The sequence below is a fragment of the Delphinapterus leucas genome, chromosome 13 (genome assembly GCF_059928025.1).
Source record: "Delphinapterus leucas isolate spDelLeu-1000000601 "Yukka" chromosome 13, BTC_Dleu_Yukka2, whole genome shotgun sequence".
In the NCBI taxonomy this organism is placed as follows: Eukaryota; Metazoa; Chordata; class Mammalia; order Artiodactyla; family Monodontidae; genus Delphinapterus; species Delphinapterus leucas.
In genome coordinates, this window is record NC_143141.1 from 2,810,719 (window position 1) to 2,835,178 (window position 24,460).

At 47.9% G+C, this 24,460-nt stretch overlaps 1 protein-coding gene across 5 annotated transcripts in view; it reads right to left on the reverse strand.

Annotated features, from left to right (window-relative positions):
- NCK2 (NCK adaptor protein 2) overlaps window positions 1-24,460 on the reverse strand; it is a 100,711-nt gene that overhangs the window by 42,802 nt on the left and 33,449 nt on the right. For 2 of the 5 annotated variants that reach the window (XM_089922550.1, XM_089922548.1), the window contains exon 3: window positions 7,653-7,778. The exons of the other annotated variants lie outside the window; for them this stretch is intronic. The gene's annotated coding sequence lies outside the window, so the exon portion shown is untranslated. The remainder of the gene's footprint in view (window positions 1-7,652; window positions 7,779-24,460) is intronic. 5 annotated transcript variants of the gene reach the window in all.

Sequence of the window (24,460 nt, forward strand, 5' to 3'; positions counted from 1 at the left end):
CCCCCACCCCGCCCCCCAGCACCCGGGCCCCAGACCCCACGGCCTCCCCTCGGACGCCCATCCTGGAGGGAGCCGTGCGGGAGGCGAGAGTTGGCGGCTCCACCCGAGGCCCCGGGAAACTGCTCCACGAGCCCAGCCGGAGCGGTTCCTTTCAGTCACAAGCACTTTGCTATGAGCGTAGGACGGACTGCAATAGGGAGAGGCTGGAGCTGAAACAAGATTATTCCACAACAGAAAGGAGAGTACAACTGACTTAAATTCCTAATATGGAAAAGCTGTAACAGAGGAAAGTCTGAAAAAGTACATTCTGACTACTGAAGCTTTAAGTCAGAAATGGGATTCTGATTTAGTCTAAGAATCGCAGAGGTCAGATGCAAAGCATAATGCACGTTTATCCCTCCAGTTTGGGCAGTTCAAGAAAATCTATTTTTTGCCTTCATTAACTAAGCTAGTTATCACCCACCTAAAGACAACAGAAGGAAGAGCCACGAATTTAATACTTTATAGCCAGATCATGTCTCATGTCATGTGACCAGTTTGCAATAGAGCTTAGCAGGAACCCCATGTTATACTGAACAAAAGAAATTCTCAGAAAACCTAACATGATAAGCTGCGTTTCCAAGTCTTAGATGGAAGAAGATTTTTTTAAAAAACCCAAACAGACTAGAATAGCTATAAAAACTTTCTCGGCCCAGTAGTTGTCACTTAACTCCTAAAATAATATCAATCCTATTCTGGGACTCTCTTTCTAAAAAGGATCCCCTTAACTGCGTCTTGCCGGTTTATGACTGGGTTACATAATCCTCCTAATAGCCAACACCCCAAAATGCTCACAGGTACTTCCAAAGGGGTCATGGGGACCAAGTCGAACCACTCGGTCATAACTGCAAACAGAAAACAGTCAAGAATCTGGGGTTCGACGCTTAGCTGAGCCATCTGTGCGTCCTCCTTGGCCTTCAGCTTATTCTGTAAAATGGGAACAGCAATATTTGCCTCGCCTCAGAAGATACTTTGGGTGCTCGGAAGCAGCCTGATAATGTCGTGTTTAAGGGGTCGGGGTTTTGTGTCATATGGGCCGGGGTTAGAGTCCTCTGTGCACCTTAGCCCAGCTGCCCTTCTGTCACATGAGGTAAGAACAGCACCTCACCTGGGAGCTTGTGAAGAGAGCTCCGAGACCCCTGCCCACACAGAGAGACTCAGAACGGGAACCACAGTCAGAAGGAAAGTGCTGTGTGCACTGCAGCACACGTGGTCAGTGTAGGGGCCGGTGCGGGGGGGTTGGTCCAGTCCTAGTGGCCCCTCCCTCCCTCCCTTCCTTCCTCCCTTCCGTCAGGCTCTCCTGAGCAGCAGATATGCTTCCAGGGCACCAGGGTTCCCTGGAGAGTGTACAGACCCAGGGTCTACTCTCTTGTGATTCAAGCCCCAGGCACAGAAGCACCTCTCCAGAGACCCCTCCCCTTCCCTCCCCATCTAAGTGCCACTGTCCAGGGTCTCCTCCCCAGAGGTCATCAGTGTACGACCTCTGGCTGTCCTTCCCCGAGAGCACTTGCATCACCTGAGTTTACCTGTTCACTGTGTGGGACACCCTGTTATGTGCTGACAGTGGTTGCTGAGGCTTCAGCCGCCCGGTTTAATGGGGAGGTGAAGGGAGACTGATGACTCAAAGTGAACGTATTCAATACATCTGCCTCATTCATCCTTCTACGGACGGACCAATCTAGCTGGCCTCAGAGAAGACCAGGGTCATACGGCTTTAAAAAAACTGCCAATCCCACTGTGTAATAGAAACCTTACATGGATGGAATACGATTTATTGAATTCAATTCAAAACAGAGACAGAACAGGTGTAACATTTTACCTCTAGGATGTTAACTTGGAATTTCAGAAAAATACCTGTGTGTACACATGGATACAGACATATCAAAATACAGAGCTATGAGCAAATAACTGGTTTAGAGAAGAACCAGGTAAGAAAAGAGACTGACTACATGGAAAAAAAAAAAAGTCAAACTTGCCGTGATTTTCAACATACAGTCTGAATTACTCCAATAATACAATCTACTTCAAGATGAGTCGAGGATTTTTCTTTGTACCGTCTCATGCCTTCGAGGCAGTCAACCAATTATTATGGAAACTCACTCAAACAGAGGTTTTCTGTAGATGCAGTTGGAAGAATAATAGCCCAGCCCCCCAAAGGGGTCCACATCCTCCTACCTGGAGCCTGTGAATATGTCAGGCTACATGGCATAGGAGAATTAAGGTCAGCTCATCTTGAGGGAGTATCCCGGCGGGCCCGGAGTGACCACAAAGCCCCCATGAGTCGGAAAGGAGACAGAAGAGTCAAGGAGGGACCTGCCAGGACGGGGGCAGCCCCTAGCAGCTGGAAGAAGCAAGGAACAGGCCCTCCCCTGGAGCCTCCAGAAAGTACGAGGCCCTGTGCAACTTTGACTTAGCCCTGTGAGACCTGGGTGGGACTTGTGACCTCCAGAACTGGGAGAGAATACAGCAGCCGCAGAAAACCAACGCAGTGAGCAACTGTGCCAAGGTCAGTCCAAACAAGGAACACTTTCTACGTTTTCCCTCATTTCTCACCGTGTTTTCCTCCCTTGGTTCTTATTTGCAAACACTTCAAAATAGTACACTTGCGTTAAGGAGACCCACTCAAAGAAAGTCTCAGAAGCAGCTTTAAAAGACCTTATAAATTCTTGATGAAAGTTTCAGGTCGTGTTGTAGATAAAAGACTTTACAGAGGCCAGCGAATTTGACAGGAGTTGGCAGGAACCTGTGGTGTCCTGGGGGGGACAGAAAGGTCAGTCGGTGGCTTTGTACAAGCAGTATCACTGATTACAGCTGATACGCTTCAACTTTAAGTAGGACACGATGTGGAATCTCATGGCTGTTCCACCCTCAGCAAGTTAATTAACGCGTGACGGGGGTCAAGGTCTTACCACTTCCCTGAGGCACAAAATACACCACGTATAAAAGAGAAAATAAACAACAGAGCAGGCTGGGCACTCCATCACAGGAGGAGCCGCCAACTCCCCTCGTGCCCGCTGGGCTGTTTCCTAAGTGTGAGCTCATCCGAGGTCTACAGACACCCTCTGAAACAGAGAGGATCTATACACATACTGAATGAGTGATGAAACTGGGGCTTCGAGATATCAAATAACTCATCCAAATTCACAGGCTAGAAAGTGCCTGTGCTGGGATTCAAACCCACGAGAACTGTCTCATCCCAAAGCCTGAGCTTCCTTCCTCTTGCAGCTGGTAGAGTCCTGGGTAGCAGAATTTTGCAGCATGGCCCAAAAAAAGAAATCCCAAGGGTAAGGCAGGTGCCAATAAACAAAAACTGAGTTTCAATTTCATTTTGATAAATTTCATCAGTGAAAATACCTGCGGGAAAGAGCAGTAGTTCCTGATCTTCCAGGTCTGATCTGGGAAGAGCCTCGCTGGTGTTTTAACGTTTTACTTGAGGAGAGGCCAAGGAAGCCCAGCCCAAGATGAAGGGTAAACTTTCCCGATTTCAAAACACAGGGTCAGGGCTTCCCTGGTGGCGCAGTGGTTGAGAGTCCGCCTGCCGATGCAGGGGACGCGGGTTCGTGCCCCGGTCCGGGAGGATCCCACATGCCGCGGAGTGGCTGGGCCCATGAGCCATGGCTGCTGCGCGTCCGGAGCCTGTGCTCCGCAACGGAAGAGGCCGCAACAGTGAGAGGCCCGCGTACCGCAAAAAAAACCAAAACCAAAACCCCCCACAGGGTCAAAGAGCTCCATTCCTCACGCCCTTCCCTCTGGGGGTGTGCGGGGGCGTGGCTGAACGGTACAGGGCAGAGGCTTCTGAGGCTCTAAGACCCCAGCGACCTTTGCTCCGTGCGTTATTCTGGAGAAGGTCTTTTTATGATTTTTCTAACTTTGTTGGATCACAGTCAAAGGCTGTGGCCTGTACAGTCTCGGTCTTTGAGTCTGGAAAGGTCTCCTCTGTGGGCACCGATGGGAGCCATTCCTGGGAATGTTCCTCTCTGGTCGGAGGAGGCCAGGAATGGGAGATCCAGGCTCAGCACCTACCAGTGAGCGACCCTGGGGGGAAGCTGCTTAACCTCCGACCTCCGTTTTTGTCTGCAGACATCAGGATGAAATGAGACAATCACAGGAAGTACCCGATACCTGGTCAGTGCTGGATAAATGTTAGACATCCCCGCTCTACCTGCGTCTGTGTGACGCCCAGTGGCAGGTCTCACGGGACCATAATCCTATTTCTGATTTTTTGAGGAAGCACCATATCACCTGCACCAGTTTGCACTCCCACCAGCAGTGCACAAGGGTTCCAGTTTCTCCACACCCTCACCAACACTTGTCGTTCTGCTTTTTGGTAGCAGACATTCTACTCGGTGTGATGAGGTACACAAAACTTCCTAAATGAACTTTCTTGAACAGGATTTGTTAGTGGATGGCAATTCTCAATAAAGACCAAATTTTATACTTTTATTATAAATCTAGGGTTTCTGCTGCACCCTCTCCCCATCTTTTATAAAGTGAATTTCTACCATTAATTCATCCTTACTGCCAGGATCAGCGCTTCCCTCCCGCCCCAAATTAAATCACATTAGGAAAATACCTTAAAACATGAGTCAGTGTTCAAGAGATAATCACCCAGCAACTCATTTTACTATGTGAAATGCCTGGACAAAACCAGTATTCCAGAGACTAGCCTGTAAGTCAATACAACTCACTAGCACCTAGGAAATTTTACAGAAGAAATAGGACTGGGGACTCTGTTGTTTCAGCTAGAATCTGGGAAATACTATTTTTCCACATAATTTACTGCTCAAGCCATGGAGTTCCTATTCTGCTAACTTTTGCTAACCTCTCTCAATTTCCTCCTGGGTGTCTTAGACATTCATCACACGGGGAAGAAGGTCACGAACATTAGGTAACAGCCAAGCACCATCATTTTGGAGAATCACAGTCAATTTAATAAGCCAATTTTATTATATGGTATTAATTGTAAAACAAATGAAAGTCCATAAAACTGCACTGCACTTGGAATCAACACTGCCTTACACCAACCTGGAAGACATCACAGTTAATGGAGTGATGGGGAAAACACCAGCAGTGGGAAGATGTCCCCAAAAGTCAGAGTCACAGAGACAGAGCAGAAGAGTGGCTGCCAGGGGCTGCGGGGAGGGGTAAACAGGGAGAGGTTGGTAAAAGGGTACAGTAGAAGCTTTCAGCTATAAATGAATAAGCTCTGAGGATCTAACGTAAAACATGGTGACTACAGTTGATAACGCTGTATTGTATAATAGAAATTTGCTGAGAGAGTAGAACTTAAATGTTCTCACCAAAAAAAGATAAACATGTGAGGTGACAGATGTGCTAATTAACTAGATGGGGAGAATACTTTCCCAATGTATACCTATATCAAATCACCACCATGTACACTTTAAATATCTTATAATTTTGTCAATTATACCTTGATAAGGCTGAAATTTTAAAAAGAAAAAAAAGGAAAAATACCCATTTTTGAAAATGGACATTGATATCTTTGGTGAAACCTGACCTTCCTCTAAAACGTCAAGAGAGCATGAAGTATTTTCAGACAATACCACTGCTCCCGAAGTAAACAAACAGCCCTCTGTCACTGTATTTAGGGGTTTATTAAGGCTTGCTATTTTTTTCCACAACCATGAAAGTAGTTGTAACTTCTATAACTTAAACACCTGGTTCATAAACATATCAAAGTATAAATGTCATGAGCTTCCTTGAATCACGCTAATGAATTCAGCTACACTATTGGATACCTGACCTTTTTCCGGGCTACCTTATTATTCAGGATTCTCTGCCTAATTACGAAACTTACAAGGGTAAAAGAAGCAGTGATTTACAAAACACTCCCTGTGATCTGGGTCTCCTAGCTTTCAAATATGACTAAGCTGCCACAATCATTCGTTCTTCAGATGTATGTGCTTTATGCCCACATTCCTACACATTCTGGTTTAGATTTTCCTATTTAATGGGAAAGGTAATTACAGAAAGCTCCTCTGTTCCTCACTCTGGGGACAAGGACCCGCACCCATCATGCTCAGCAGGGCAGGGACCCAGTTCCTGAGAAGGGACCTGAGCTACTCTGGTTTAATTACTAAACAGACACCTCTACAAATTCTAGAGAGATAAACGCTAACATTTATCCCGAATGTACGCTTCTTTTAAGGAAATCTTCCCTATCGTTCAAGAAAACAATGAGGAAATAAAGATTTCTAGCATCTGTACGCGATTTTTTAAAATAAATTTTATTTTTTAGAACTGTTTAGTTTCCCCTATTTTTAACACCTTCCATTACTACGATACATTTGTTACAATTAATAAACCAGTATCGATACACTAACTGGAGTCCACAGTTTACTCAGGCCTCTTAAGGTGTTTCCCTAATGTCTTTTCCTGTCCCAGGATCCCATCCGGGACACCACCTTGCCTTGACTCGTCACGTCTCCCGAAGCCTCCTCTCCGCGTGACAGTTTTGCAGACTTCCCTTGTTCTGATGACCCTCCGTTTTTGAGGAGGGCCAGGCAGGTGTTCTGCCCGATGTCCCTCGGGTGGAATCTGTCTGATGTCTTTCTCCCCACAAGGGCTGGGCTCCGGGCTTTGGGGAGCAGACCACAGAGGTGAAAGCCCACAGTCCCTGCATTGTCTCGGGGTGCCTGCTGTCACTGTGACTGCCCCCTGGGCTGACCCCGTCACCTGGCTGAGTCCTGACTGTCCGGTTTCCCCCTGCAAAGTCCTTCTTCTCCTCTTCCCCCCACCCCGTGCTTTGGGGAAGGAGGCTCTGAGCACAGCCCACGGTTGCCGTGGGGGTGATGCTCCACCTCCTTGACGAACAGGATCTGCAGAAATTATCTGGGATTCTGCCTGGGAGATCTGTCTCTTCCTCTCCATTTTTAGATTTATTCCATCATTTATTCATAGTAGTATAAACATTTATTTTATACTTTGAGCTACAACCAATACTTCTTATTTATTTTGTTGCTCAAATTGTGCTAACTTTGGCTATTGGGAGCTATTTTCGTTGGCTCCTGTGTCCCTGTGACATACCCTGTCATTGCAAGTGTGTGTCTGTGTGCGTGAATTTGTGTGAGTCTGTGTGTTTGTGTTTATTTGTGTGTGTTTGTATGTCTGTGTATGTGTGTGTGAATTTGTATGAGTTTGTGTGTGTGTATGTGTGTGTGTATTTGTGTGTGTGTGTTTGTATGTGTGTGTCTGTGTGTTTTTATATGTGTTTCTGTGTGTGTATGTGAGTTTGTGTGTCTGTGTTTTTATGTGTGTCTGTGTGTGTGTTTTTGTATGTGTGTATGTGTGAGTTTGTGTGTCTGTGTTTTTATATGTGTGTGTGAGTTTCTGTGTCCGTGTTTTTGTATGTATGTGTACATGTGTGAGTTTGTGTGTTTTTGTATGCGTGTCTGTGTGTGTGAGTTTGTGTGTGTGTTTTTGTATGTGTACATGTGTGAGTTTGTGTGTTTTTGTATGCGTGTCTGTGTGTGTGAGTTTGTGTGTGTGTTTTTGTATGTGTGTGTGTGTCTGTATCTGTGCGTGCACATGTGCGTGCGCGTGTGCTCTGAGCACATCCTGACTTTCTGGCGCCGCGAGCTACTCCAGCTCACCTTGTGTACCTGCCGCCCCAGTCTCGGGACCAATACGGCAGATTTTACTGGAACCAGCAGGACCTACATCCCACTTCTTGTGTGTGTTACACACAGAGCTCTCCTGCGCTGACTCCAGTCCAGCTCCTGGGTGTTGTTGAAAGGAAAGAAGCTCTTGTGAGTGATGGGATCTGACTTGTTTCCACGCGCCTTCCCTCCCACCACACGATGCTTTTAAGTGACACCTTCCGCTGGGTCCCCACCCTGCTCTTCACAGCGTCTGCTTCTCCAGGTTCGGCGCCATCAGCCCCTCGCTAACCTGCCCCGCACCGGCCAGGCTGCCCTGGTTCCACCTGCGGTCTTTGCTGTATGTACTTCAGCTCCTCCAAGCATAATCCTTTACCCTCGACTTAGCAGAGCCAGGACGCGGTAACACGTCAGGAGCATTTGCAGCGATGTCCGTGCGCACGTGTAGGAAACTCTGGTGGCACCCACTCCCCACCTGGCCCAGGGCAACCGATCGATCGTGCAAGAGACGCACCCGCCCCCCGGCCCACGTCCTGTCGTCCTGTGTCTGATGCCGGCTCGAGGGAGCCTGGTGCTGCCTGGCAAGCCACGCCCACGTCCTCCGTGAACGCCATCCCCGGTGAGGTGAGGGCCGTTCCAGACCTTCCTTCTCCGCCCTTGAGCACCGCCTCCCACTCCCGCCGCGGAGCTGGTGAATGACCTTGCCTCTTCCTTCGCTGAGGAAGCAGAAGCCATCGGGGGTCCCAGGGCTGCAGGCGCCTCTGTCCCTCCGGTCCCCGGGTGACCGTCGGGGGCCACCTCCCCCATGTTGGACCCCACCCACCCCCTCTTCCCGAAGGATCGGCTCCTCTGGTCATTGCCCCTTCTCTCCACTGTGGCATGAGTACCCCTCTCTCTTCTGGGTCATCTTTCCTGCCCGCTGACGGTGGGCACGGCCCATGAGCCCGTCGGGGGGAGCCGCCCTTCACTCGGCTGCCTGGGGTCACGCAGCCCTGCTTTGCCTCCTGCCTTGTCTCCTACTGGCCCCTCCTCGTGTTTCTGACCCAGAGATGCAGCAGCCAGGCCTCGATCCTCTCACCCCTGTCTCTACCCAAGCTACTCCCAAATGCGGCCTCCAGCCCGGCTCCCCTCCAGATGCCGCCTGCTACCCCGTCTCAGCGACACCTCCACGTGGACGCCCCACTGCCCTCCAGACTCATCCAGACAGAGCTCATCACCATCCACACCGAACCAAAACCAAAAGAAAACCAATCACATGAACAGCAACCACAAAATCCCACCCCCCGTCTCCCCAGGTCCCCTCTGAGTATACGAACGTGAGACGACCATTCACCCAGGTGCCCGTCGGGGCAAGAATCCTAGCACATCCCACAGAACGTGGTGTCCCCATCCATTTCATCAGCAAACCCCAGAGGCTCGCCTTCAAAATCTGTCTCAGATGCGACCAGCGCTGGCCCTGCCACCGCCCAGCTCCAAGCCAGCAGCAGCAGGGCCCGGACAAGGCAGCCTTCTCCTCCCCGGTCCGTCCCCACCCTCTGGTCTGACTCCCCAGCAGCAGCCTGTGGTACCTGCAAACAGACAGTGGGCTGGGCCTCCTCCGTTGAAGCCCCGCCATCCCTTCCCGTCACACCAGAACACAACCCGAAGCCACTGCCAACGCCAGCTCTTCCCCCAGGCCCGCACGCCCTGCTCCCTGGCATCTCCCTCCCTCTCACGTCCACATCCCACCCCTGATGACACCCAAGCCTCCGCCCAGCCCCACGGCCCCAGCTCATCTAGAAGAGCTGCTGCATCCCCCCTGCCGCCCCCGCCTGACAATTTCCCTGCTCTGCTTTCTCTCTTCCTGGCACTGACGGGGGACTTCACACATATTTTTGGCTGTTTTCTCGCTGAGTGGGACTCCTTGCAGACAAGGATTCTGTCTCCGCGCAAACCGAGAGCTTAGAAGTGCCTGAGCCCGTGCACCCAGCAAGCGCTTGAAGGCGTGCGTGGACGCTCTGCAGCTGTGCTAGCTCCACCACCAGGCCCCCCGGTGGACACAGGCCACTGAGATGCTGCCTCCGATGCTGAAGCCCTGGTTTGCGGTTGGATTCAAATTTAAGAAACTTCATTTAGAACAGTCTCACCTTTGGATACCGTCATTTGTTACTCTATGTGATACGGGCTCTTCACTCATGAGGGAAGCCATGGAAGAATTCCAGTTGAAAATTTAAATTTTATGTCGTGCAGCTACTTTGAATAAAACGGGGGAAGAAAAAAAAAAGAAAAAAAAACCAAAAAAAAAAAGAAAACGGGGGAAGTACATGGAATATACATAAATATTCATGAAATACAGATCAATAAGGAAGGGTGCATCTTCCAACTTTTTCTGCCAGCTGGTGAGAGCAGCAGCAGAAAAGGAAAGATGAAAGTTTAGCAAAGCTCATTAAGCTACTGAGAAGGCACCGTCTCAGACTCTATGATATACCTGGCAAAAATCAGTTAAGTACTGTCAATAAAATTCCGGCATTTCAAAGCCTTGCATTTATCTTTATCAGCCCCCAAATTTAAAAATAGGTTGTTGAACACTGAAACAACACAAAATATATATAAAACCCTTCCAGCAGAGTTATAAGAATACAAGACTCCCTTTACAAGAAAGCACTAACGTTTATAAATAGTGGTATGCCGTTCGTGCCACTGCTGGCACAGTAAAAGACTCTGTTCAAAGAAAGTGTGGATTCTCAAGTGAGAATTATCGATCTTCATAGATCAAAATATGATGAAATATACTTGTAACGAAACCAGTACATATAATAACAAAGGACTGGCACCTAGAATATATGAAGAGTCCTGCAATTCATGAAGAAACAGACCCACAACTCAATTGAAAGCAAGCGAACACCAAGTCACTGCCCAGAAGGACAGCACAGATGAAGAATCGACGCAGAAAAAGCTGCACCTCGTCCATGATCTGATCTGACAGTGAGATGCCTTTTTATGCTAGATGGACAGAAATGGACCAGGTGATGGCGTGAGTGTCAGGGACGCCGGGGAGGGGCGGGGCAGTGGGAGTCCTCGTATTCTGCCAAGACAGGAACACGGCAGCCCTGCCCGGGAAGACAACGTGGGGTCATCTGGCAAAGCTGGGCGCTGACACAGCACACGGGAAGCATCTCCACGCAGAGAAACTCTGCGCTGGGTCAGGGGGCCTGCAAGCTGCATGCAGAGCAGCCCTGCTTACGTCGGTTAAAGAGGGGCCGTAAATGAGAATAAAGGAGAAAGGAGCAAAAAGGCAACGGGTGGCCGAGTAAGTCAACCAATGGGGGAGAAGGCCGGCTTCCCCAGGAGAATTCCAGGAAGTGACACAGAGCCTCCCCCTAGAGGAGGTGGGGCGTCACGCCCACCCTCAGGGCGGGCTGCGCCCGCAGACGCCCTCCCAGAGAGGACAAGCTAGGAGCGGACAGGGGACAGCTGACAGCCACGCCAACTCACCGACAGGTCAGATGCCCTGCGGAGAAGATGGCATTTTACCTCCGCGGTCCTCCCGCCAAAGACATGCTATCCCAGTCCGACGAGGAGAAAAAGAGCAGACAAATGCCACCCGAGGGGCACCCAACACGTCCTCCTCAAAACTGCCACAGTCAGCTCATAAAAACAGGGCGAGCCTGAGGAATCCACAGCCCGAGGACACGTGGCAACTACCTGTGCCGTGCGTGATGCGGGTCCTGGTGGGACCGTCCACACCCGCGGGTCGTCCTCACTCTGAAAGACACTTTATCTGATGTTAACACATACATTCCTGCTTTCTTTCCATTGTGATGAACGTTTCCATGGTCTATCTTCTTCCATCCTTTTATTGTCAACACATACACACACATCTAAAACGTCTACAAAGCATGCCAGGAGAGTAAAGGACACCCACTTGGCTGGTATTTCACGCTGACAGGGAGGGGTGCCGTGGGGGACCAGTCAGGAACGCCCCCCGCCCCGGGGCTGGCGCCGGTCAAAGGCGCTCAGGGCCCTTTACCCGGGAACCCATCTGGAACCTGGCTCTCATCTGGGAATAAGAATTGTCCGGCATGTTAGTTATATTTTTGCAGGACAAGCCCTGAGTGACCAGGTGCTCTGAACACCGGCCCCCTCAAGTTTTCCATCCCTGAGACAGTCAAAGTGACAGCCTCCCCAGCCCCCCACAAACGTCATCCACACTGCAAGCAAAACACCTGTGGGGACAGAACTGGGTCTCCCGGGGTCAGCCTCCCAGGGACAGGGAACACCGGAGGCCCAGCCCTTGAGTCAGGAAGGACACAGTGTAATCATGTTCTGGTTATATCAGAAGAGCCGCTGGGATCCTCCAGGGCCAGGACCTCCGATCCAGATGGTCAGGACGCGTAGACGGGAGGGACTCGGACCCTGAGGGCGGGAGGGTCCAGTTCTGGAAGGGAAGGCATCGCGAGAGTGGGACTGACCACGTGCACTGCCTTCTATGAGTGGAACCAGTTCCCATCCCTCCTCTGCAGGTGACCCAGACACTGGCCCCACTGGGCAAGAAATCCCTAAAAGAAGAGAAATGATCATCTCCCTTTCACACAAATAATAAGGACTCTGCCATGTGATTTCTCCACCAAGAGCCTCCGCCCCCCGGCTGGGGTCTCCAACCACAGAACACATGCCATGGAGGGCGGGTATCGGCTCCCGGGCCTGCTGTGATCCGAGCACCACGGCGCCCGGCGCTGCTGCCTGTTTCTCCGGCGTGCTTGTTCGATTTCTGGGCCTAAGAGCATTCTCCCTCGAGGGTTAGCTCCCTGCAAGGATCAAAAACCGCAACTGCCAACACGCACTGTAAATAGGCATGGAATGGAATTTTTTAAAGGCTCATGAATTACCTAAAGTGTGAACATATGAAAATCCTCAAGTGCAGGACCTCAGAAGGTCCCTTTAGGGAAGACGGGTGTGAACATACAGATGCTCAGGCCCCTTCGGCCCGCTCCACGTTGGTCTGGAGTGGGGTCCGAGCATCCCAGGTGGCCGCTCAAGGACGGTGCACATTTCAAGGTGGCCCAGGGCACAGCGGGGGCGAACGTGCACAAGGGGAGCCGGCAGGTTCAAGGAGGCCGACACCCCGCCTCCCTCTGACCTCACTAGGCCTCAGCCCCAAACGAGCCCTGCGGCGCCCCCACTGGCAGGGGATGCAAAACCCGGGGTCCAGGTCAGCAGTTTCCAAACTGGTGAGCAGAAGGGCTTGGGAAGCTCCACAGAAAAAGCACAAACGTCCAGGCTTCCCCGAATTCGAGTCCCTGGAGCTGGGGCCCGGGGTGCGTGTTTTCAGAGGTGCCTCCACGACCCTCAGAAGGAAGCAGGTATGGGGATGTCTCTGATGAAGCACTGACACCTCGGTTCTCTCCTCCGCCAGCTCCTTGGAATCCTGGGGAGCTTTCAGCCCCTAAGACCCGGACCTGCCTGCCCAGCCCGGAGTGCAGCCGTCAGGCACGAGGCACCCGAGGCCTGTGTGCCTCTTCTGGAAAGAGGAGGGAGGTGGGCCGTGGTGTGTCCCTCTCCACGCCGTCCCCAGCCCCTAATCCAGCGTCCGTGTCCCCCTGCGCCCGCCCCACGTGGCCAATGGGAGAACGAGGACCAGCAGCCTCGGCCGCTGAAGCTCAGGGAGGCCCCGGAGCCCTGTCCTGGAGGTGGGACTCAGGTGGCGAACGGGAGCCACGAGGTTGCTGCGCCTAGGGAGGGGTCTAAGCTGTGGCACAGCCTGACCTTTGCCCGGAATCTGTGGGGTTGGCTGCGGTCCTGTCCCTAGATGCCCGAATCACAGACCAGCACTCACCCAGTCCCTCCGCGTCACTGTCCCGGAAACTAAGGCCCAGAGGGCGACACACACGATGGGACGCTCAGCCCCTCCACCGCGCACCTGACGCTGTTCCGAGCGCAAGTTGGGATCTACCCACCGGGAAAACATGGCCCACGTTCTGCGAAACCGCCTTCACTCTGAGCTTCCGGGTGATAAGACGCGGTCATGTGAAGACGGCCTGTGAGCGTTCCGCTCCTCCCACAGAACAGGCCTCCACAGACCCAGGCCGCCGACAGGGAAGATGTTCCTGCCGCTCCTGGGGTCGACGGCTTTCCTAGCTCCTGCCATCTGGGCACGGAACGTCCCTCTTAGCCTCTGTAAGTGCCACAAAATCTACCTCAAGAACTCAGGTTCAGAGCATAGGCTACAAATGCCCAACGCCTCCAACCAGAGCCAGTCTGACTGCGGGAGGGGGTCTCGTATCCCCTCCATTTCCCACTCATTCCCAAGCAGAAAGCAGCGTTCTGCAGAAACACCCCATCTGTGGATGAAGCATTCTGCTTCCCCAGTGGGCTGGGGGCTGCCCTGGGCTGTCCTTGACCGCGGCTTGCCCCTGTGTGCCCAGGGAGGTCTGCACACAGAAAGGTGGCAGAGCCAGGGGCAGGCCAGGGAGCCTCCACCAATCCCACCAATTCACGTGTCAATGCGACTGTGGGTCAGGGTCGACTCCGAGAGGCTCAGAAAGCAAATGTCATCGCACAGGGAGATGTGGGGCTGGCCCCCAGTCAGGGACCAGCAGGTGGACACGGTTACCCCACTCAACAAGCACTGAGGGGTACTGGCCTCCATTCAGAACCCGTTTCTGTTACTATCCTGTTCATTAACACAGCACCAAAAGTCGCTCTCCTTAAACTGTGATCTTTCATGGTCTGAGTTATTCATACTGTTTTATCACCATCTTGCAGCCGTACAGTTTCCAAAGAACGCACTTGTGGTGTTATAATAAAGGCCAACAGGAAAGTCGATCCTGACCAGCAGAGATCTAAAGCCCAAGGTGCTCTTCTGCTCTCTGCACTGAGACACGCCAGTGACAGGGGAAGGTGGGGTCCCTGGGGCCACCAGGCTGCTCACTGCACTTTTCCACACACCCGCTTCAGATCAGCACGTACTGCAGGTGGGGCCGTAGCGGGATTCTCATCCTGCCGTGGCAGTTTAGTGCTTTTCAGCTTTATTGAGGTACACTTAGCTATGCAAGGATGCACGTATTAAATGTGTACAATTGGGTGAGTTTGGACATATGCAAACACACTTGGTACCATCACCACAAACAAGGTAATAAACACACCCATCACCTCCAAAAGATGTACCCGTTCAAGGTCTAGTTTGCTTTTCAAAAGCCTACACCCCCCTACCCGGCAATACACACAAACACACAGCACGAATACGTTTTGCTTTTCTGGAGGAAGGAGGCCAAGAAAAACACTTCACCTCTCCTACTTTTGGAACCTCAAGAGCAGCAGTGCTTTATTTAAAGCTCCGTGTGGCCGGTGTGGCCTGTTTTTTAGAATCGCTCTCTCACATCTGCATCGTCTACACGCCTGGTCCAGGGACTCTGAGAGCAAACAGCGCGTGTGAGGTCAGCACCCAGCAGCCCCGGTGCAGCCGCGAGTCACGGGTCACCGTCTGCCGGGCCGTCTTGGCAAGTAAAGCAACCTCTCCTGGCTCTTTGCCATCTTTTATAAAACAGGGGTGGGGGAGACATATAGCCACATCACCTGATCTTCGAAAGAATTTATATGAAAATGCCTTTGTAAACCGTAAGGTACAATTCAGAGAACAGTGGAGAAATTACTGCAAAGTTACTAATTCAGTTCTACTATCTGTCCTAAGGAAAAGAACTGGGGGGTGGGGGGTGGGAAAGGATTCCCTTTTTGTGTTTTTAATTTGTGTCCAGCCTTCGAGGAAGCCACACTGCTGGGGCATGTCGGCTGTGACAGAAAAGAGAAATGCTTGGCTAAACTTTGACCGTCACCTCAACCATCAGAAAAGGATGATTTCACTGCTACGTAAAGAAATGGTAAATCTCGACTTTATGCAGCTTCGATCTGGACACAGGTGCCCTGGGAAGAGCAGGGGACCCCAGGGATGACCCCACACACAGGAAGTGTAGGAGGTCCTTCAGCCTCCACAGATGACTTCCCTCTCAGAGGTCAGCTGGTCAGCGGGGAGTCACAAATACATGGCAACATCTGGGAAGAGCACAGGTGCAGGTCTGAGGCCTGCTGAGCTGGCCCTGGGGTCTTCAGGAGGTACCGAGGCCTTTGGAAGGTTCAGGTCCTGTCTCCTACACCCCAACCCCTCCCAAAGCCTTCCTCCCTCCTCCCTTCTTTAGGTTTCCAAAAGGGACTCGCTTCCAAACCCTCATTGGTTGCTCGAGATTTTGCTAGGGAAAATAAATAAATAAAATTCACGGTCAAGTAAGAATGAAAGGCTTTGGGTCAGGAAGATGTGGGTTCACAGCCCACTCTGCCCTACGAGCACAGGGTTTTGGCCAAGTTGTTTCATCTCTCAGAGCATCAAGAGGTCCCAGGTTCAAGGTAAGCACTCAGGTAACAGGTCGCTGCCGTGTCACTGCCGCGGAAGGTCAGAGCCTGGGAGCAGAAGCAACACAGGCTTGGAAGCAGCAGCTCGTGGCCAGAACAGAACACTGCTTGTGGGCTCCACTCTGTGACCCTGGGCAACCCTCTTCGCTCCCCTGAGGCTCAGTGTCTCTGCCTATGAAATGGGGGTAAAAAGATCTGCATTCCAGCCACAGATAATATCCTGCAGGAGACACGGGGGTGGGGGGGGCAAGCACCTGGCAAGTGCCCGGTACATTATAGCTGCTCCCACTGACTCACCAGCATGTTAACTGTGGTAGAATCAACACAGCAATATTTTTTTTAGCAACGCTCAATACCTATTGGTCAACTATTTAACCAATTATTACAGATCTAACCACTATGTCGACTGGAACATCAAAGGCTACGGCCATCCCTAGACATTCAGTAGCCCCTAGAAAGACCCAACTAGTCCAGCTGCAGAGGCCCTACCCCAGGTGCCTCAGGGGTCCCAGTGAAGGGGGAGTGGTGGTAAGGGGACAGGATGGTCCCTTCTATTTTGGCAGAAACTCAACAAGTTACTTTCAGGTACCTAGCCTCCCAGCAACAGCTGTGACCCTAAAAACGTAATGACAGAGAAACGGATCTTGCATGTGAAAAGTCTTTCTAAAGAATCTCTGTGGGTGCAAAGTGAGTGACCAGCAGTCTCCAAAATACCAAAAAGCTGGGATATGGTAAAAGACAGGAGTAAATTTAAGTCAACTTTACTTAGTATATGAACTTTGGGAAACTGTTGTTATAAAAATTGAGGCTGATATGAAGACAAGTAATAAAAATTTCCTTTACTAAAAGAAATATGACGGGACAGCATTTTTACAAACATGAAAGTGACAGACATGCTTAACTTATTTTCTCCTGCTGGATGCACAATTCAACAACCACTGCTGCTTCTACAGTAGAAGGGAAAATGGTGCGTACAGACTTAAAGTTGTTATCAGCTTAAAACAGACTATTATAAGATGTTTTATTGTAAGCCTCATGGTAACCACAAAGTAGAAACCTATAACAGAGACACAAAAGAGAAAGAGAAAGATATTGAAGCATACCACTCCAAAAAAATCAGCAAATCACAAAGAAAAGAGACAAAGAGGTGAAAAGAGAAACAAAAGAATTAAAAAACTTTAAGAAAACAATTTTAAAAAGGGAAGTACATACCTAACAATAATTACTTTAAATGTAAATAGACTAAATTCTTCAATCAAAATACACAGAGTGGCTGAATGAATAAAAAACAAGCCCCATCTATGTGCTGCCTACAAGAGAGTCACTTCACCTTTAAGGACACACACAGACTGAAAGCGAGGGGATGGAAAGACAGTCCATGCAAATGGAAACCAAAAGAAACCCAGGGTAGCTCATTCTTATATCAGACAAAATAGACTTTAAGCCAAAGACTGTACTAAGAGACAAAGGAGGGAATCATATAATGATAAAGGAGCTGACCCAACAAGAGGAAATAATATTTGTAAATATTTATGCACCCAATATAGGAGCACCTAAATATATAAAGCAAATATCAACAGACCTAAAGGGAGAAATAGATAGCAATACAATAATAGTAGGGCACTTCAATATACCACTTTCAACAATGGACAGAGCATCTGGACAGAAAAATCAATGAGGAAATTGACCAGATGGACTTAACAGACATTGACAAAACAGTCCATCCAACAGCAGCGGAATACATATTTTTTCTAAGGCACACAGGGAACATTCTCCAGGATATCACGTTAGGCCACAAACCAGTATTAATAAATTTAAGAAGACTGAAATCATATCAAGCATCTTTTCCCATCACAATGGTGTAAAACTAGATCAGTTACAAGAAGAAAACTGGAGAATTCACAAATATGTGGAAGTTAAATAGCATGTTACTGAACAACCAATAGGTCAAAGAAGAAATCAAAAAACATCTTGAGACATTAAGAGGTACAAACAACTATGTATAAGCAACAAGGATATATTGTACAGCACAGGAAAACATAGCCATTATTTTGTAATAAATTTAAATGGAGTATAATGTATAAAAATATTGAATCACTATGTTGTATACCTGAAACTAATATAATATTGTAAATCAACTATACTTCAATTAAAAAAAAGAACCCGGAGACAAGTGAAAATGGAAATACAATAGACCAAACCTCATGGGATGCATTCAAAGCAGTTCTAAGAGAGAAGTTCAGAGTGATAAAAACCCACATTAAGAAAAAACAAAGATCCCAAATAAACAACCAACTTTACACCTCAAGGAGCTAGAAAAAACAAATGAAGCCCAAAGTTAGTAGAAGGAAGTATAGAAATCAGAGCAGAAATACATGAAATAGAGTCTAAAAAGATCATAGAAAAGATCGGTAAAACTATGAGCTGTTTTTTTTCAAAAGACAAAGAAAATAGACAAACCTTTAGCTAGACTCACCTAGGAAAAAAGAGAGGACTCAAACGAACAAAATCAGAAAAAAAAAAAAGAGGAGACATTACGTCTGATATCACAGACGTAAAAAGGATCGTGAGAGATTACTATGTACAATTATACGCCAACAAATTGGACATCCCAGAAGTGGATAAATTCCTAGAAACATCAAACCTATCAATATTGAATAATGAAGAAATAAAAAATCTGAACATACCAGTTATTAGGAGGTTGACTCAATAATCAAAAACCTCCCAACAAACAAAAGTCCAGGACCAGATGGCTTCACTGGTGAATTCTATCAAACAATTGAAGAATTAATACCAATCCTTCTCAAACTATTCCCAAAAAATGAGGAGAGAACACTTCCAAACTCATTTTAAGAGGCCAGCGTCGGCTTCCCTGGTGGTACAGTGGTTAAGGATCCGCCTGCCAGTGCAGGGGACATGGGTTCGAGCCCTGGTCCAGGAAGATCCCACATGCCGCAGAGCAACCATGCCCGTGTGCCACAACTACTGAGCCTGTGTTCTACAGCCCGCGAGCCACAACTACTGAGCCCGCATGCCACAACTACTGAAGCCACATGCCTAGAGCCCATGCTCCACCACAAAGAGAAGCCACCGAAATGAGAAGCCCACACACTGCAACGAAGAGTAGCCCTCACTCGCCACAACTAGAGAAAGCCCATGCACAGCAACGAAGACCCAGCGCAGCCACAAATAAATAACTTTTTGTAAAAAAAGAGGTCAGCATCACCCTGATACCAAAACCAAGAACACTACAAGAAAAGAAAACTACAGCCCAATACCCCTGATGAACATAGATGCAAAAAGTTCTGAACAAAATACTAGGAATCTGAATTCAACAGCACATTAAAAGATCATATACCATGATCAAGTGGGATTTACCCCAGGGACGCAAGGATAGTTCAATACCTGCAGATCAATCTACATGATACAGCACATTAACACAATGAAGGAGAAAAATCATATGATTATCTCAGTAGATGCATAAAAAGCATTTGACAAAATATTCATTTATGATAAAAACTCAAAAAAGTGGGTATAGAGGGAACATACCTCACCATAATAAAGGTCATATATGACAAGCCCACAGCGAACAACTTATTCAACAGTGAAAAGCTGAAAGCATTTCTTCTAAGAGCAGGAACAAGACAAGGATCCCCACTCTTGTCACTTATTGAACACAGTGTTGGAAGTTCTAGCCACAGCAATCAGACAAGAAAAAGAAATAACAGGGACCCAAATCAAAAAGGAAGAAGTAAAACAGTCTATATTTGCAGATGACATGATGTTATGTATCATAATATCAAAAACCCTAAAGGAAACCCTAAAGACTCCACCAAAAAACTGTGAGAACAAATGAATTAAGTAAAGTTGAATGATACAAAAATCAGTTGTGTCTATACACTAGCAATGAACTATCAGAAAGAGAAACTAAGAAAACAATCCCATTTACAACTGTATCAAGAAGAATAAAATACCTAGAAATAAATTTAACCAAGAGGGTGAAAGACTTGTATACTGAAAACGATAAGACACTGATAAAAAGAAGCTGAAGAAAACACAAATAAATGGAAAGATTTTTCCATGCTCGTGGATTGGAAGAATTAACATCGTTAAAATGTCCATTCTATCCAAAGAAATCTACATACTCAATGCAATTCCTGTCAAAATTCCAATGGCATTTGTCTCAGAAATAGAAAAAACCATCTCAAAATTTGTATGGAACCACAAAAGACCCTGAATAGTCAAAGCAATCTTGAGAAAGAAGAACAAAGCTGGAGACATCACGCTCCCTGATTTCAAACTGCTGTTGACCCTTGAACAATGCAGGGGTTAGAGGCAATCAAAAATCCACTTAGAGCTTATAGTTGGCCCTCTGGATCCACAGTTCTGCTGTATCTGTGGTTCCACATCCATGGATTCAACCAACCATGGAAAGTGCAGCACTGTCGTATTTATTATTGAAAAAAATCCGAGTAAAAGTGGACCCCCACCGTTCAAACCCAAGTTGTTCAAGGGTCAACTGTATAGTCAAAACTACAGTAATCGAAACAGTATGGTATTGACAAAAAAACAGACCTTGAGATCAATAGAACAGAATAGAGAACACAGAAATAAGGTCACTTAATTGGCCTTATATGGGCACTAAGTTTACCACATAGGTGCCAAGAACATACAATAGGGAAGGTCAGTCTGTTCAATAAATGGTGTTGGAAAAACTGGACAGCCACATGCAAAAGAATGAAACTGGACCACTATCTTACACCATACACAAAAATCAACTCAAAATGGATTAAAGACTTGAACATAAGACCTGAAAGCATAAAACTCCTAAAAAGAAAACATAGGTGGTAAGCTCCTTGACATCTCTCTTGTGACGAGTTTTTGGATTTGACACCAAAAGCAAAGGCAACAAAACCAAAAATAAGTAACAAGCATCTCCATCGACAGAGTGAAAAGGCAACCAGTGAATTGGGAGAAAATATTTGTAAATCATATACTTGATAAGAGGTTAATATCCAAAATATATAAAGAACTCATACAGCTCAACAGCAAAAAGACAATCAGATTAAAAAATATGCAGAGGACATTTTTGCAGAGATGTGCAGATGGCCAACAGGCACATGAAAAGGTGCTCAACATCACTAATCATCAGGGAAATGCAGATCAGAACCACAATGGATATCACCTCACACCTGTCAGAGTGGCCACCATCAAAGCGACAGGAGATAGCAAGTGTCTGATGAGGGCGTGGAGGAAAGGGAACCCTCGTGCACTGTTGGTGGGAATGTAAATTGGTGCAGCCACTATGGAGAACAGTATGGAGGGTCCTCAAAAAAATTAAAAACACAACTATCATGTGGTCCAATAATCCTACTTCTGGGCATCCATAAAAAGGAACTGAAAACAGGATCTGGAAGAGATATCTGTACCCCCATGTACTACAGCATTAGCCATGAAAGCCAAGGCATGGAAACAACCCAAGTGTCCATCAATGGATGGATGGATAAAGAAGATGTGATACATAGGTATGTATATGCGTGTAAACACACATACATATGCACAGGAATACTGTTCAACCACAAAGAGGAAGGAAATTCTGCCATTTGTGACAACATGGACAGACCCTGAGGACATTAGGCTACGTGAAATAAGCCAGACAGAGAAAGACAGACAATGCATGGTAGCATTTACATCTGGAATTTTTTTAAAAAGTCCAAGTCATAGAAACAAGGAGTAAAAAAGCGGCTGCTATGGGCTGGAGGGTGGAGGAAACAGGGAGAGGCTGGTAAAAAGATTTCAGCTCTAAGATGAATAAGGTCTGAGGATCTAATGTAAAACATGGTGACTACAGTTGACAACACTATTATATAATTCAAATTTGCTAAGAGAGGAGAACCTAACTGTTCTCATTTTTAAAAAAGGATAAATATGTGAAGTGATGGGTGTGTTAATTAACTAGATGGGGGGATCCTTTCACAATGCGTATCAAATCAGCACAATGTATGCTTTAAATATCTTACAGTTTTATTTGTCAATTATCCCTCAATAAAGTTCAAAAAAAAAAAAAAAGAAAATCATGCCTATGCTCACATTTACATTTTGGGTATATTCACATCAGCAACTGACACAGTCTGAAATCCAGGTCTCGATTACTTTCCTCTACCCATAAGTCATGTCCCCCAAGCACCATCTTCCCCCCCTTGACGCCCACGTCCTTCCACTCACCAGGCTTCTCTCCTGAAAAAGTCTCCAAGTAGATTTTCAAAAGATAAACAAACTTCCGTACAGCATATGACGCTGTTCACATCCTCCATCCCCAGGAAACACCAGCCAGCTTCCCACAACAGTGAATCACAGTCAGTGTTCAGTTATCCAGGGAAGAATTAAGCGCAGACTATACACTGTCAAGTTCATTCCAGTGGAAAAGGAAGGGGCTTGCGGCCACACTCCTCCCATGAGCTCCACTCCCCCTGTATCAGGCAAAGTCAAGCCAGGGAGTTCTGAAGTCCATAATTTCAATGTGTGTGTGTGTGTGTGTCTGTGTGTGTGTGTGTGTACAAGAATACAGGGCAGGGAAATGCAGCCCCTGGACACAGCGGGCTCAGGGACCCCCTCATGTCACCGTGAGATGCAGCTCAGACATCCCTCCCCAAGACCTCTCCCCTCGGCCCAGCCCCAGGGGTAGGCGGGCTGAGACGGCACCAGCTTGGGCTGCCCGGCAGCGGGGAAACGCTTCCGAGGCTGACCCCTCACGTAGCACTTTACCAGGTCGGCACTGCTCTCCTTTCTTTCCAGGACAGGGCAAGTGACAGGATGGCCAAGCCGTCACTTTTCCTGCGGGCACATCAAAGACCCCTGACCCAGCAGCACGTGCGGGTTCCCACCCGTTACTGCTTAAACGATGTGGAGACCCATTACCCGCTAAGCCACCCAGCCTGCCCTGTGCCACGGGACCCATGACGCCTCAGCCCCACTCCCCCCTTCTTTAAAATTCACTCAGTTTACCCTGCCTCGGGCACCTGAAACTTGCTTTAAGAGCCTGACTGCAGCTGTCACCAGAGCCCCAGAGCTGTCAGGGTCACGCCCCATCCCACAAGGCCACGAGAAAGAGAGTCCGGAACTGTATTTCATCTATTTTTGTAGCTGCTAAAACAGTCACTGCAGGAAAAACAGCCCAGAATCCAGCTGTGCTCACAGTCAATATTTATTACACGAATGGACAGCCCTAGTGGTTTTCCCACTGGACAGTTTTCAAAACCATGATTGTTAATAAGTAAATCAGGGCTTTGGTGTGGCTCTCATAAACTATAGGAGTAATTATTTTATATTACATGCGTATAAATATTTTTGTAAGTATATCCATGTGATAATCTGTGTATGACTGTCCCTCTAGTGGTACCCAGGCGTCAACTCTTGTTTGTGTGATGGTAACAGACTTCTCCTGGGCACCTGTGCAGAATATACTGCCCCAATTAAGCGTGTGACTTCCCCGACTCACCACTTTCTGGAAGAGGACCCTGACAGTCACTGAGAGTCTATTAATGTCACCCATGACCAAGACCTTCTAAAGAAGTCCTGCCAGACTCTGTGACTGACGAATCACTAGAGAATTCTGACGACCAGATTCCAGGATTGGCGCTAACTCCTAGCTTACATTCCCATGAAATCTGACAAAGTGATTAATACGTGAATGCATTTATAAACGACCAAGTTTTAAAAGGTTCCACTTCAATGACTATTGAAAAAATTGAATGGTCATAGCCAAGGCTTTTTTATGTAATGGAAACCTCCCAGGATTAGACATGAAACACCCAAAGGCGTTCCACCCATATAAGGTCTGGAAGAGAAACCTTGGAGGGTCCAACCAGTGCCTGGGGGGATGTAAAGCCAGTGAAAACCAGCAGTGTCCTGGGGGGAGGGGGACCTCAGGGTCACTTACAGGGACACAGTAAGGGGGAGGGCTTGGATCAGCTGCTGAGATGAGCTCTAGTCTCTCAATTCCAAACCAGGACCCAGAACTGGAAATCATAATGGACGCCTCGCCCCTTTAAACAGGTGGGGGACTGTCGTTTGCTCCAAAGAAATCATAAAGGAGAATTCATCATCTTACCCTATGAAACGCTACACATTGATTCCACGCCCTTCTGCTCACCACACACCAACGGGGAATGTAACTGAACTCAAGGTGATTCCAAAAAAAAAAGTGGTTGAGGAGAAAAACCTGACTTACAAAACTTTTAGTAGTAGCTTTAGACCAAATGAAGGAAAATTCTAACTTATATTAAACTAATAAATCTACAGCAATAAAACCAAGAGAGTTTATAGTCCAAAGTTATACGTTCAAGAATAGCTTAAAGCCAAACTTATGGTTACCAAAGGGGAAGGGTGGGTATGTGTGTGTGTGTATATATATTCAGTCA